The sequence below is a fragment of the Dermacentor silvarum genome, chromosome 9, assembly GCF_013339745.2.
Source record: "Dermacentor silvarum isolate Dsil-2018 chromosome 9, BIME_Dsil_1.4, whole genome shotgun sequence".
Lineage (NCBI taxonomy): Eukaryota > Metazoa > Arthropoda > Arachnida > Ixodida > Ixodidae > Dermacentor > Dermacentor silvarum.
In genome coordinates this window covers 105,980,671-105,994,849 of record NC_051162.1, presented here as the reverse complement: position 1 = coordinate 105,994,849, position 14,179 = coordinate 105,980,671, and the positions used below count along the sequence as shown (strand labels likewise).

Below are 14,179 nucleotides of genomic sequence, written 5' to 3'. Positions count from 1 at the left end.
AAGAAGAATCCAAAGAGGTGCAGAGATAAAGGGACGATACAAAAGTTAGAGGGCCGGAACCAGCAACTCTCTGCCCAACTCTCCACCTTAAATGTTCTATACTAAGTCGCTATTCGATTCGTATTCAATTCGGCCTCCAAAATGTCCAATGGCATACCGCTACTATACCCCACCGGAGGTGGAGGATTTCCCGCGTGGTATGCGCGTCGCTTTGACTCACATTCACACTGTTTGTTAAAAATTGGAAGCATACCCCGAACACATTATTGCAAGAAGTGTTGGGTTCGGTAATCTGCCTTAAAATTACCCGCGAATGGGCATTCACGTATACTTTACGTCATGGGATTCTCATGTCGTCGACAGAGCCACCACACTGGAGCTTCCTAAACTCACTGCTTTGTTTGGGACCCTGCGGTAACGGTGCCTCCCGTCTTTGCGAACACAAGAGCTATCGTGGCAGGGCACACACATCCTCAAAAATATGGCGGCGACCATGTCGCATCACTGAAAGCCTTCTATAAGACAGGAAAGAACAGTTTAGTGAGAAATTATCTTTACTGCGCCGTATTTTCAAAATGATAGTGGTAGTTGATGAATTAGGTGAAGTGTGTTTTCTTTTGAAGTTTCAGCAAAAAGGCACAGGTGTTCTTGAAGGCCACAGGGTATCCTGGTATAAAAAAAGATGACAGGAGATGTGTATTGAAGATATTTGTCCGCCACATATAAACTTCTGGAATTCTCCGATAAAATAAAAAAAAGAACACCAATAAAAACCGAACAGTGAGGGAGCGAAGCTTCTTGGTACTAAGCTTGATAATCACTACTATAATAAGGAAAGTATGAGCGTACTAATAGGAAATGTTTTACAAACATAAACGAAAATATTGGCGCATGTGTCCGTCAGAACGGCAAATTTTATTATTCCTTACAATAGGCGGGCTGCGATTTTTTTTTCACATGAAGCAGATGTTTTGGTAGCCGAATTGAGATATTTGCACATGCAGCTCGAATCATGGCAATCAGTGTAACATGACAAATGACGGATGCATGGGCAAATTCAGCTTTACTGGTTTTTCGCCAGATTTGGATAAGAAGTCTCCTAGTTTGTTTAAAATGTCCACACTTTCATGGTAAGTGATTCGTAACTTTGTAGAGCATTGTGTGCTACAAACAAGCAAGCAAGTGTACCACACGAAAACTATTGAGCGGACAGGATGAAGACAAAAGATTTGAGTAAGTACAGCGCAGAAATCAACACTGTGAAATAAGTGGACCTACTGATAAAGGGGTGGGGGAGGCGGGAGGTGCCGTTTGAAGCGAAAATCTCAGGACTTTTCCGCCTAACTTCCACAGCTACCTGTCATAGACAGTGAACAGCGGTTGCGTGAACGATGGCAGGGGAGATACAGCAGTGATTATACCGATATCGAAACATTTTGGTACAATAGCAAAATCGCGAATCAGAAGTATATTTACGATATTTAGCAGGTATAGGGTTTCTAAGGTGATGTTTCTCGGCCTTAACTGCTTATACCATACATGTCCAAACTTCTTCGCTTTTAATTTCATTATCTAGTAGCTGGTGCAAGACTTTCATGCCTACTGTTGCGCAAACCACAGTGAGTACCTCTTAATACATCACTGCATTAGTTCTGGGGATTAGTCGATGCAGTCATAACGCATAAGTGTTTAATTCCATGTTGACCAGAGTAACAGGCCTGTAGCCTTCTACAACCGCTTAATATTTATTTGTCACCATTTTATGCTGTTAAGGTGGTACGATTTTTGTCTGTATGACTGCTGTTGGTGGTCTTTATCAAAGCTGGCCACAAAAGCGCTAAATGTAACTGTCTTGTAGGATAGATTACAGCTCGCAAACATTTTTTATTGGACCTAATCACACGTATTTTTGTTCGTAGAAACCAACAAATGTTTGCGGAGTTCTTCAGTACTGATCATCATATTGTGAGCACCTTGTACTGCTACAGGTTAATCTAGAGAAAGCGTTTGAACGCATCACTTACGCCTTCCATTTTGGACTGTTAGGACCTGCTTATGTTCGTTCAACTGCATATAAAGGCGTGCCAATTTTCTATAGTAGCAGATCTCGCAACAATGACAATTGTGGTCATTAAGAAACTGTCTATTTTTTCATAAGACATAGGCATCATCACAAAGCATCATCCTCATCAACCTATTTTTCAACCATCACCAGTCTATTTTTATGTCCACTACAGGAAGAAGGCCTCTCTTAGAGATATCCCTTAACTCCTAACTTGATTTAGCTAATTCCGGGTTGTGCCAGCAAATTTCATAATTTCACCCTCCGCCTAATTTTCTGCCAGCCTCGACTGCGCTTCCTTTTCCTTGGCTGTAGCTTCTGTAATTCTGTAACTCTAATGAATCACCGGTTATCTGCTCTACCATCGCATGGCCTTGCCATCTCCATTTTGTCCTCCTAATGTCCGCTAGAATGTCCATAGTATACGATTTTTCATGTGTACTTAATTTGGAGTCTTTATGCATAAGCATCTTAGGATGTAGCGCCTTTGAAGGATTGAATGCCTTAGGCAAAGAGTGCAGGATGTTTCCTTAGGCGGATGACCTGGCTTTTTACTGGGAAGATAAACGTAACATCCAAAGAGTGTTAGGAATTGCCCCTGATGCCCTGGATAAATCAGCCCAGAAGATTTAATCTGTAGTTGGGTTTGCCGGTATTTACCACAAATCACTATGTGCTTACCGATGCTGCGGTGTTCCGTTGATAATTTTTTTCGATACAAAAATTTTATACTGCCTCTAAAAAGTGGCTACATACAGAGGGAAAAGAGTGCTCTTTAGTGGCTGGCGCGTAAGGAAACAGGAAAAGCATTAAACCAACTATGATGTTACTACCCAGCCTGCTTTAATGTTGAAGACCTGTGGAACAAGAGTAATTTTGTTGATAGCTAGTGCGCAATTTCATTGGGAACCAGCAGCAATCAACAGGTGTCCAGTAACACAATGTCTCCAGACCTCAAAATTGGCTATAATATTCATACATAAATACAGATGTTTTAACACACACACACACACACCACACACACACACACACACACACACACACACACACACACACACACACACACACACACACACACACACACACACACACACACACACACACACACACACACACACACACACACACACACACACACACACACACACACACACACACACACCACACACACACACACACACACACACACACACACACACACACACACACACACACACACACACACGCACGCACGCACGCACGCACGCACGCACGCACGCACGCACACACACACACATACATATACATATATATATATATATATATATATATATATATATATATATATATATATATATATATATCCTAAAATTTATTAGAGTTACAGAAACAGAAATAGCACGCGCTACACTCCTCTTCTATCTGACCTCACGTATATCTGAAAATAAGAACCACCAGATCTGAAAAACCAAACCATATACTTACTGATGCTTTCTATAGGATCATTCGTCTTCGTAATCTTCATATTCAAGGCCACAAAAGTGCGCACAATCACCCAATGTTTGAAAGCTGTTGCAACTTGTCTCCATGTTTGCAATGGTCTCTTCACAGCGCTCAGTGCTGGTATTGAAGTAGTAAACTGTATATCTCAAAAAACCATATGGTTCAGGCTTTGGACATTGTTTACACACTGAAACAAAATTAAAGGGGCCCTGAAACACTTTCTGAACACAGTAGAAAACGTTGCCTCTCTGTTAACGGGGCTGCTGCGCGCATGAGCCAACGTTTATTGCACTCCATGCAGCAAGGAATTCACAACTATCGTGTCGAAAACAGTTACAAATCGCTTGCTATCGCTTCCGTGATATTGTCATGCAGCGTCATCGCAAGCAGCTGGACCCACAACAGCTATTGACTGATTTCGTGATCGTGAGAACATCCTCAGTAATAGAAATAGTGCTCATTTGAGTTAAAAAAAGTCGCACTTTCGCCCGAAAGGCGAAGCATCGATTACGATAGCAAATTGGGGGACAGCTATACAAATTCAGGATAGTACTTTTATCGGCCGTATAAACTTGTAAACATAGGCATACTAACTCAATTAATAAGCTTGGTGTCACGCGCGCACAAGCAAACATGAACGCATATCCCTCGATGACCGCGGAAACTGGCTGTCAAAACACTGTAGTGAGTAAGCGCGGCCTTAGCAGCGAGCGGATTTACCTTCGTGCCGCCGCTCGCAACCGCAAGAACTAAGCCGCGAAAACACAGCGCAGAGTGGACTGTGCCTCCACTGCAGATGACTTTCAAGATACAGCCGCCAGAGCGCGTGCGCGCGGCGTAGAACGCACCGCCCCCTCCCTACCCTCCCCGCCGGAGCGTGATTGGAAGACGCTTCCTTCCCGCTTCCCTCCCTTGCATGCACTAGATTGAGCCGCGATCAGCGGTTCACCCTCCCACGCTTTGATTCGCAGATACAGCGTACGGCACGTGGCGACGATTTTATCGCCCTTGGACTTTATATGGAACCTCACGGCAAAATCAAAATCACAAAAAACCAACAAACAATGACACCAAGGACAACATAGGGAAATTACTTGTATACTTACGAATTCAAATAAAGAAATGATAAATTAATTGAAATGAAAATGGATGAACAACTGGCCGCAGGTCACCACTGCGTTCATATAAAAAGGGAGACCCGTCTAGCAACTAATTTAGTTTATTCTAAGACTGCCATGGGTAGACCACGGAAGTTAAAGACACCAGAAGAACAGCATGAATACAATGCTCGACGAAGTGTGGTGTTTGATACAGCTTCGCTGGACATTCATGTTTGCAGGCCGGGATGACGGCCATTTTTTTGCAAATGCGATAAAAACTTTGTATGAAAGAAATTCCACTGTTGCGTGTGGCTAATAGAACGGAGAAAGCCTTTCCAAAATTTCACACATTGGCATTTCACACATTGCTGACGATCCCAACGATGCGAAATGCGCAGACATTAGTAATCTTTAAATAGCACGGTTATGCAGCTTTGGTAAGAGCTTCAATATAGCTTCTTGGTGCACTCGTTGGTTTTTGATCAGTGGAAGCGTTTAACAGCTCGAACGGACGAGTGATAATAAGAAAAGTTGACCCACACACAGTGCCCGTGTGTGTCGTTGTCTGTCATGCCTTGGCGGTGTTGAACGTACGCCACGTTAAGAAAACTTCTGTCGAAGGCATTTATGTAGTACACCAACGCTTTAGAATATGAATAATACACAATGGAGCTGTCTTCAATTGACTCTTGTCTTGAAGTTTCTAATATAGAAATAAACAATAATTGCAAACCATATGGACAAGTTGCTGTCTGCAAAGGTATAGCACATCATTTTAAATAAATTTACTTACAGTTACACTTTGAAGGCTATGTTACTGGTGGAAGAACTTAGCGTTAATATTATTAGAGCTCCAATATTGCGAAACGAGGATCTTAATTTTCCTCTTGTGTAGTTAGGCGTTATGGACTCACTAATTTTTCGTCCTAGGAATACCTTTTCTGTTAATTTTATCAAGCAATTTGAAGAGTAAGGTCACGTAAATCTCACCGCAGAACAATTATATCTCGAATAATTTGAGGCACTCTATAGAAAGCACACGCCTAACATGAATCGTTGATGAGATACAGTTCTCTAATTTATTCAGCAAGCTGGAATAGGCTTTGTGCATATCATCAATCCCGTTGTTTCACACATCGCTGGATGAATAGTGGCAGCCGCATGAAACATATTTTCTTATAGGCTGCCATATACCCAGGGTGTCCCAGCTAACGTTAACCAAGGGCCCTATAACAATAAGTATTCCAATCTGCTGGCTTCACATTTACTAATTGCACACGCAAGCGTCGGGCGGTGACCCGCAGCGTTGTTTGAACCGACTAATCAAATGCTCTCTTAGTTTATAGGAGGTCCCTTTTGTTTGCTTTCAAAACGTATAGCATTGTCTACATTAGCAGGTTTTTCTTATCGAATCGGCTAACGAGAGGCAAGGAGAACACAGGAGTGGAGAGAGTTTCAGTGGGGTGAGCTAGCGCATGTGAAAGCAGACAACCGGATGAGGAGGGTCGTGCCGGCTTATGCCGGCTTATGCCGCTAAAACGGATCATCAGCAAAGTGTTGACAGAACGACATCGTAAACGTGCCGAAAGGGCTCGACAACATTATGCTGCCACAAAAGAAATATATATTATACGACAGTGCAATTATTATCTTTCATTATGCTACTAATAATTATGATTTTCAATAATAATAAATATCATTATTATACGCCAATGCGTAAGTGCCAGATTGACGAGCTTAGTTATCACTGTTTTGTGACGTCGCGTGACAGAATGCTGAAGTAATTGCAGCCTGAAAAGGTTTGACCAACAGCGGAGGGCTATGACAAAAAATGTGTAGAATAAGAAATAATTTTTTGCAGTGCCTAATCATGCATAATAAGTGTGCACACGTCACATCAGAGGACACTTTTCGTGTGGTTGCGTGACGGACAGGCGAAGTGGGGGTGGACTAAAATATGTTGGACCAATCGGTGAGGTCTGATTTTAGAAATGAAACACAGTTTGGAACAGCTTTACGTTATAGCGCCCCATATGTTGTTAAAAATGTTGCGTTTGTTAATTATAGCGGAGCTGGCGGTTGAGAATTGGGTTGTGTGAATCGTATGATTTATTGCGAGCGCCGTTCTGGAGGGACAATGTTTGACTGACGTCAACTAGTGGTTGAATCATCTTGAACATTTTTGGTGAAGAGTGATCATCATAACTGTCATTGTCATCCCCATCATTACCATCATTTAGATCATCGTAGTGGTCACATACTCTGTAACCCCAGGGGCACTTACCGTGTGGCACCTACCTATCGGCCTCAGTGGTACTTATATTTAGACTGTACTATCCTTAGGATCGGCCCATGAAAGAGGCCGGAAGTAGGTTAGAAATAGACATACACAATACGCAAGTGGTGGTAACTCGCCAAGAAAGGCATTGCAAGGTCGATCCACATAGGTCGCGAAGCTTCGGGCGAAAAGCGGTTCAGAACCAATTGCCACCGACATCAGCAACGGTGGTTATGGGAGCAGCGATTGAAGCGTGACTATGTTTGGAGGGAATAAACACCGGGAAAGAAAAAGGCGTTTTTAATTAAAGCGACACGCAGTTAGATTCATTCAACGAAAATAACACTCCTAATCCATTTTATATACGCATGACGAGAAGATACAAGTCTATTTACTTGATCATTATCAATGAATACCTTTTTCCAGCGCCCACCACGAGAGCGCCCATCGATAGCGGCGGGCGTTGACGCCGCTATCACTTGCAATGCAACGCAGCTCTTGGAGTGCGTGGAAAGGCGCTCTCGTAAAGTTCATCTGTTACAATACGCCCCCCTCACATGTTGTGTTGTTTTGCATGTCGACGTTTGTCTGAATTAGGTGACGCAGGGTAGTTTTATTGTTTCTTAACCTGTGCAGTCAAAAGTAGTGAGTTGCGACAGTCAGATGCTTGTTTACTTTAGTTGTTTTCGTGCGACAGCGCTGGCCGATGGGCTTGGCGTCCGTCGAAAGGACGAGCAATCTACGCCCAAAGCGTTCGTCGGCCTCCAAAGAAAGTATGTTCTGTGTGGCGATGCGATTTAGACCCCCGTACGGCTGACCTTTTTCTGCATCGCTTTCCGCGCTGAAAGCTCGGAACGCCCATCAAGTCGAATGGCGGCGCATTTGAATTTACAGCTCTAATGTCAGGCCCCTGAAAACAAATTTCGCGCCTATGAGAACAAAATGACGTCACTTCTGTTTTTGAGGGATATGATGTCAAATTATTTTTTCTTCCGCCGGAAGTGTTCCCTCCTCACACAGATGGCACTAAGCCCCATGAAACGCTAGCTTTATGAAACGCCGATAAACCGCCATGTTTTGAATGTATGGGCTTCTATGGAAGCTTCGCTACCAGGTGTACAAGGTATTGTCTTCAAAACCTGGTACCATATACTGAGTGTTGGACCATTACCTGCCATGACACCCTTTTTTATCTGCGGTTAAATTTTGCACAGATGTACCACTTTGCGTGATGATTATTTTAATAACACGCATCGAAGCTTTACTTGCTAGTTTCGTTAACGATAAATGCGATGTTCGCGTCGTCTGGAACGACGCCCCCACTGATGTTGCTGCAACCAAGCGCCCAGAATAAACGAATGGTAGTGACATCCCTCCCCGCCTGGCCTCTCCTCACCCTGTTATCCTCACCAGCCGTACTTTGCCTTGTTGCTCGCCCTCTCACGTTGCTCGTTTTGCCTGCGGTGTGCTTGTGAGTCCCATAGAACTCTCGTGCACCACGTTGGTGTAATTTGTATTTAATATTGAGCTTTGCGCTAGCACTTTATGTCACGTACTCGTGCGTTTATTGTGTGAATGGCGTTTGCGCAGTATCCTAGGCCTCGTTAGGCTGGCCAGATGTGAAATATATGTATTTTTTTTTGCAGCAAAAGGGTCACGCAAATCGAGTATGACATTGTGGTCAGCGTTGAAGTATAGGCGAACAGAAGGCACTAGTGTTTTCACCTGATTAATAAATTTGCGCACATCGTATTCATGAATGATAGTGACATCGCTCCCAACCTGGCCTCTCGTTCCCCTTTTATCCTCACCAGTCGCACTTTGCCTTGTCGCTCACACTCTCAGTTTGCTCGTTTTGGTTGCGGTGTGAATGTGAATATCTCTGTGAGCATGTCCTGCTTGAAGCTGTGTTTAGAGAAACACCTAAACAAGTTTGTACTGATCCGCAATGTAACACAGTCATCACATGCCTTGTTTTGTCACTGGCTAGCAGTTTAGGCCTTTCATATTTGTAAAAAAGTTTTCTCATGCAAAAGGCGAAGGACGTGATAGATATATGCGAGCGCGCACACTTGCCTGTTTATATATACTGCGTAATTCGTCTCTTGTTTCGCGTTAAAGAAAAAGAAAGAAAAAAAATTAGGAAGTAACTTTGTTCATTGACCGACTCAGCAACCACCTGGAAATGGCAAGATGACATAGGTTGCTTCCGCTCATCAAGAATTGCGTGTTCCACGTGACCATCGCCGCCTACCACAATGACAAGGTGGTTGTCGTTTGAGACAAAGAGCGGAGTTGGTTCCTTCCAAATACTTTTCGGGCTGCCATGTTGCGGCGTGAATTACGCAGGACATAGTGCCATAAAACCGACTTCATGGGTTGTTTCAGAACACAGTAAGTTTTCCTATAGAAAGCCACGGTCTGATTAAAAAACCACTTTCACTTAATTATTATTTACAGATTAGCCTGATAATGACAACACAAAAAGTGGATCGATGGCGGAAAAGAACCGATCACCGATCGCCGTAGGTCTAATATTCCCATGCTATATAAGGTTTTAAACAGTGTGGCGAAATTTAGCTGGGACACCCTGTATAAAAATTTCGTTACGAGAATCAAGATAACTTACCTTCAGGGTACCTGCAAGTGCCATTTCTAAAACAGTCTAAAAAAAAGGTAGTGATCGTTCATTATGTTAGACATTCCTAAATATGAATTCACTTCTAAATGGAAAAGCTGCCTTTTAGACCTTTGTCAGGAGGTCAGAGACGCTTTTGATGTGTGGCAGTTATGTGTATAGGAGCTATTGCACTTTTTCATGCAGCTTGTTTCCGCAAAAATAGGTGCAACAGTGAAGTGTGGAATATGGCCACACCCATCAAAGATTTTGTAAGAACGTTTTATAAAACGTAAGCAATTTATGTCAAGTTGTAAAGCCCTGCACCTACTTCTATTCTCTGTTACCTAAATTAGAATGTTTTATATGTATAATGCTGCCTAAATACAAAGAAAAACAGATTTAAAGATTGTTTTCAAAGCTAAAACGAACTTCTGTGAATAAGCTTTCAGCACAGTTCCGGAGCTCAGCACAGTTCAGCACAGTTTCAGCACATCAAAATATATGGGCCCAACGCACTCTTTATATGGAATATATGTGAATAGCGACGCGTTTAATATATTGCCATAAAACTATATGCGACACGTACGATTTTATTTATGGTCTTCCTATGCTACGGGTAATCGTGAGCAATACTAATATTTATGCCTTGCACCAGTCAAAACTTTAATGTCACGCGATGTTTATTTTTCACAGACTATGCCATTCATAAGCTATACCGAATTGCAAACAGCAGTTCATACGAATGCACACTGCGAGACCCCGACGGAGTATATGGTCACGAAGACGAAAGTTTGTTGTTTCTCGAGGAAAGAGCGGTGAGCAGAAGTGTACGGTGAGAGAAGTACGACGCGAGAGACAGTGGCGAGTTTGACATTTACTTGCTCGTTTCATTCCAACGTATGCGGCCAAATGGAAATGGTCGTGCGCACATGTGCTTCTGCGCGAACGTGCTCTCTCATGCACATGCTACGCAATGTGACGCCCGCGCCAGTCGTCTGAAAGTTTTCTTTTTTTTTTTAATCTGGAAGAGTTACTTGGCGGTGACATGAGAGAAGTATGCGTGCGAGTGTGGTCTAATGATTAAACTTTGTGCTTTGGCGCTGGGTAACTAAGGTTTTCTTTCTTAATTTTCTGTGTGTGAGCTATTCGGTAAGACAGCAGAAGCACCCAGCAGCCGCAAAAGTCAGCACAGTTCATGAAGGTTCAGTAAGAAAGCTTCGTTTAAGGGGGTAGCTGAAGATTACTCATTAGACATGACTGCGAGTACTCTGAATCTTTTGCTAATCGACAACTTGAATTATTAGTGCCACTCTGATAAAAGAAAAACTTGTCAAACTTTCAGAGCAATTGCGAAGTACTGGGCAACTTACCAATCGGAATTTCATGCTCTTCAAGGCTTTTCACGAATACCGGAACGGTGAGCACCATTGTCAAGAGTGCTAAGAGAATCCAAATTCGCATAGTGGTGTGATGCGCAACTTGAGTGCGAAAATGTGCTGCGACATTGTTGGTGTAAATTAATACCATGAGTGCATGTGCTAAACAGACAGACAGACTGACAGACAAAGAACTTTAATGAGTTCTTGTCTTTAATGAGTGTGCTAAATAAAAAAATTACAAGATGAAGTGTCTCATGGACGTATGACGTGAATGATGTTAGAAAAAGGTCTTTATGGACGCTAATGAAGAAAAACGTTTCCTTCGTTTTTATTTGATTTAATGAGGCAGACATTTCAACATCGAGTTATCGTCATCAGGATCGTGTTGCGCCGCAACTTAAAGAAAAGACAATTTTTTTCCATAGCTTTCCGTTTCGGGGAAATAGAAGCAAGCTGTGGCCTTTCATTTCTTCATAAACCTCAAAATGAATCTGACATGCATACATCGGGCTATTCTAGCTTGACTATGATACTGAAGCATTACATTGAAAAGGAAATAAGTTTCGATATTTTTTGAACTTTGAAAGACATGTTTCAGTGCTGAGTACTGTATTCGATGTTTTCTTTATGGCTGCAGGTGCATGTCCAACATTTATGTCCTAAAACTTTCAGTGGCTGTGTTCCTGTTAGATTTAAACTAGAAGGAATGAAGCCTCACCGTATACTGACCTTGAGGTGCAGGTGAACAATATGAGCTTTTTCAGTGTTCGTCCGTGGGGCATATAAATGAAATTCTTGCTTGCCCATAGGTTTACAAACTGAATGTGAAGCACTACGCTAGGGACCGATTGCTTCTACTTTGACGCTGAAATGTAAAGTGCAAGTTCTCAATTTAAATAAAGGTTTTGCTCCAGAAGCAACTACCTGGCTATCGAAACCACTATGATAGGAAGATGCAAATTATTTCGAACGTCCAGCGTTATTAAGGAATGCAGATGGCCCAGTGCTTTAGTAGTGCTTTTAAGGAATGCAGAATGCCTAGTGCTTTAGCGTTTTTGCTGGCCGCATCCACTGGTATGTGAAAGTTGCAAGTGCGACTTGATCACATAACGTTCAGCCCAGCAGCAGACCACCATAGCTGCCATTGTACTCCGGAATGTCATTGCACATCACATATTAGCCATCCTGAAGTTAACAGATATGGAAACCACGGACATAGTTTGCGCGCTGCAAGCATACTTACGCCAGGCTTCTGGGCGCCTTTGTTTATATTTACGCTTTAGGGCTTAAAAGCTGCGTTCAAAAGATATCAGCTGGTCTCGATGTATTTCTCCAGCAAAGGAACAGATAATATGAACGGTGAGCGTTCTTTGTTAACTTGCGTGAGTCAGACTTATTCTGTCTGTTGCCCTGTTTCTTTTATTTGCAAGCTGAAAGAGAGTTGTCAGCTTGCTCCCTCCCTATTTCCTTCATGTCCATGTGTTATATGTACTCAAACCAAATAATAATAATAATAATAATAATAATAATAATAATAATAATAATAATAATAATAATAATAATAATAATAATAATAATAATAATAATTTGCAAGTGCAAATGTCCTTACTGCTTCTTGAGAGGATTGGTTATAGAGTCGTCTGTTTTCCCACTTTTCTGCTAAACAACTAAGTAGAAGCCTGCACGGCTAAACTGCCATTACCGAAGTGCATTAAATACTAAAACGCCTTCTAGAACACTGTTACCTGGAGTATTTCCTGCCTTTCTGCCCATCATGAATCATGCTCGCTGTTACAATGCGTTCTTAGACGACACATTGAACTGAAACCTAAATCTCTAAATAACATTTGCGCGTCAGTGCATGCAATAAACGTACGATTGAACCTGTGTTAGATATGTACGCATGAGATGATGCAGGGATCATCAAACGCACTTTCCAACAGATTAGCGGCGCTATGACGTGAGGCTATTCCATTCCGATTTTATTCCGATATCCCGAAGTCAAGTTTACGCAACCACCGACGAAAGCATGAGCGCACAATTGCGATGTTGTTTGAACAGCCCAACCAAACGTTTCTAAAGTGAATGGCACTGCCTATCGCAGTACTTATTACTTATCTCCCGGGTGACGAGAGGCGAAGGGCAAGCAGAGGTGGATGACGTTTCGGTGGGGGGGGGGGGGGGCAAGCCAGTGGAGCGAAAGTATACGTAATCATATAAAGAGGGTGACTTTGTCGTCATGGAGAGAGGCAACGACCACGATTGGCCTACGAGTGGTCAGAGCGGCGTTGGCGTTCCACCGACATCATGCAAAGAGGCAAGGGTGACAAGAGCGGTGCCGGCGACTTTGATTTGCCCGCATTCCCTTGCTAAGCTTGCGATGGCTGCACAACGATCACGGCGGCGTGCGACAGGGCACTAAGATTCCGTTAAAACCGCTCCTTCGCAAAGAATAGTTGGCAGAGCGACGTCGTCTACGTGCCAAAAAGGCTCAACAGCAGTACACGGCCACGAGGGACGCGATGCGGCTGCAATCGCAGCAGATTTGAAAATTCAGGGCCATGGAGCGGAACGTCAGAAAGGATTTTTCCACAGCTGCGCTAACAATTACTTCTAGTGACATTTCTAGTAACATAATAACCAAACCGTAATTCAACAAAAATGACCGAACGAGATGCCCAAGCAAAATGTACTGTACTTCCAACAGTAACGCACCAATCACTCAACTTTTACTTGCCCAATGGTGTTGCAATAAAATTTCAGTGCCAATGTTCAAGAGCCCTCAACCCTTTCGCAAATGATATATCAAGAAAATCACAATAAGTTTTCAATGCGATAGTCAACATTGACCAATGGTATTTCAATGCTTTCTCAATGAAAGTTTTTGTAAGGAATATATACTCCGTATGGCTCTCTACTAATTTGCTATGAATTCACCTCTCAGTTTCCGTTGAAGCGATAGACCGCACGAACCTTCGCCCGCTGCGGCGGCTGCGCTTGCTGCCAGCGTTTTAACAGTCGTTGTCTGCGGTCATTCAGTGGGATCTATTCATGTTTGCTTGTGCGCGATGACACCGCGCTTGTCAATTCACTTAGAAAGCGAACGTGTCCAAGTTTATGCAGCCGATAAAACTACTATCCCTACTCCGAATAGCTCTCTGCTATCGCAATTGATGCTTCGCCTTTCGGGCGAAACTGCGACACTTTTTTTAAAAACAAAATGCACCAAGAATTCCCAGCATCAAACTTTCGGAAACA

General features: G+C 42.8%; 1 long non-coding RNA gene across 1 annotated transcript; it reads right to left on the bottom strand.

The window, feature by feature from the left end:
• Positions 1–547: 547 nt before the first annotated feature.
• LOC125940423 (uncharacterized) lies at positions 548–11,036 on the bottom strand. Its single transcript, XR_007463646.1, has 4 exons — positions 10,913–11,036; positions 9,552–9,587; positions 3,527–3,731; positions 548–667 (listed from the first exon to the last, which is right to left on the bottom strand). It is a non-coding gene; the product is annotated as an uncharacterized LOC125940423 (long non-coding RNA).
• Between the last annotated feature and the right edge of the window lie 3,143 nt (positions 11,037–14,179).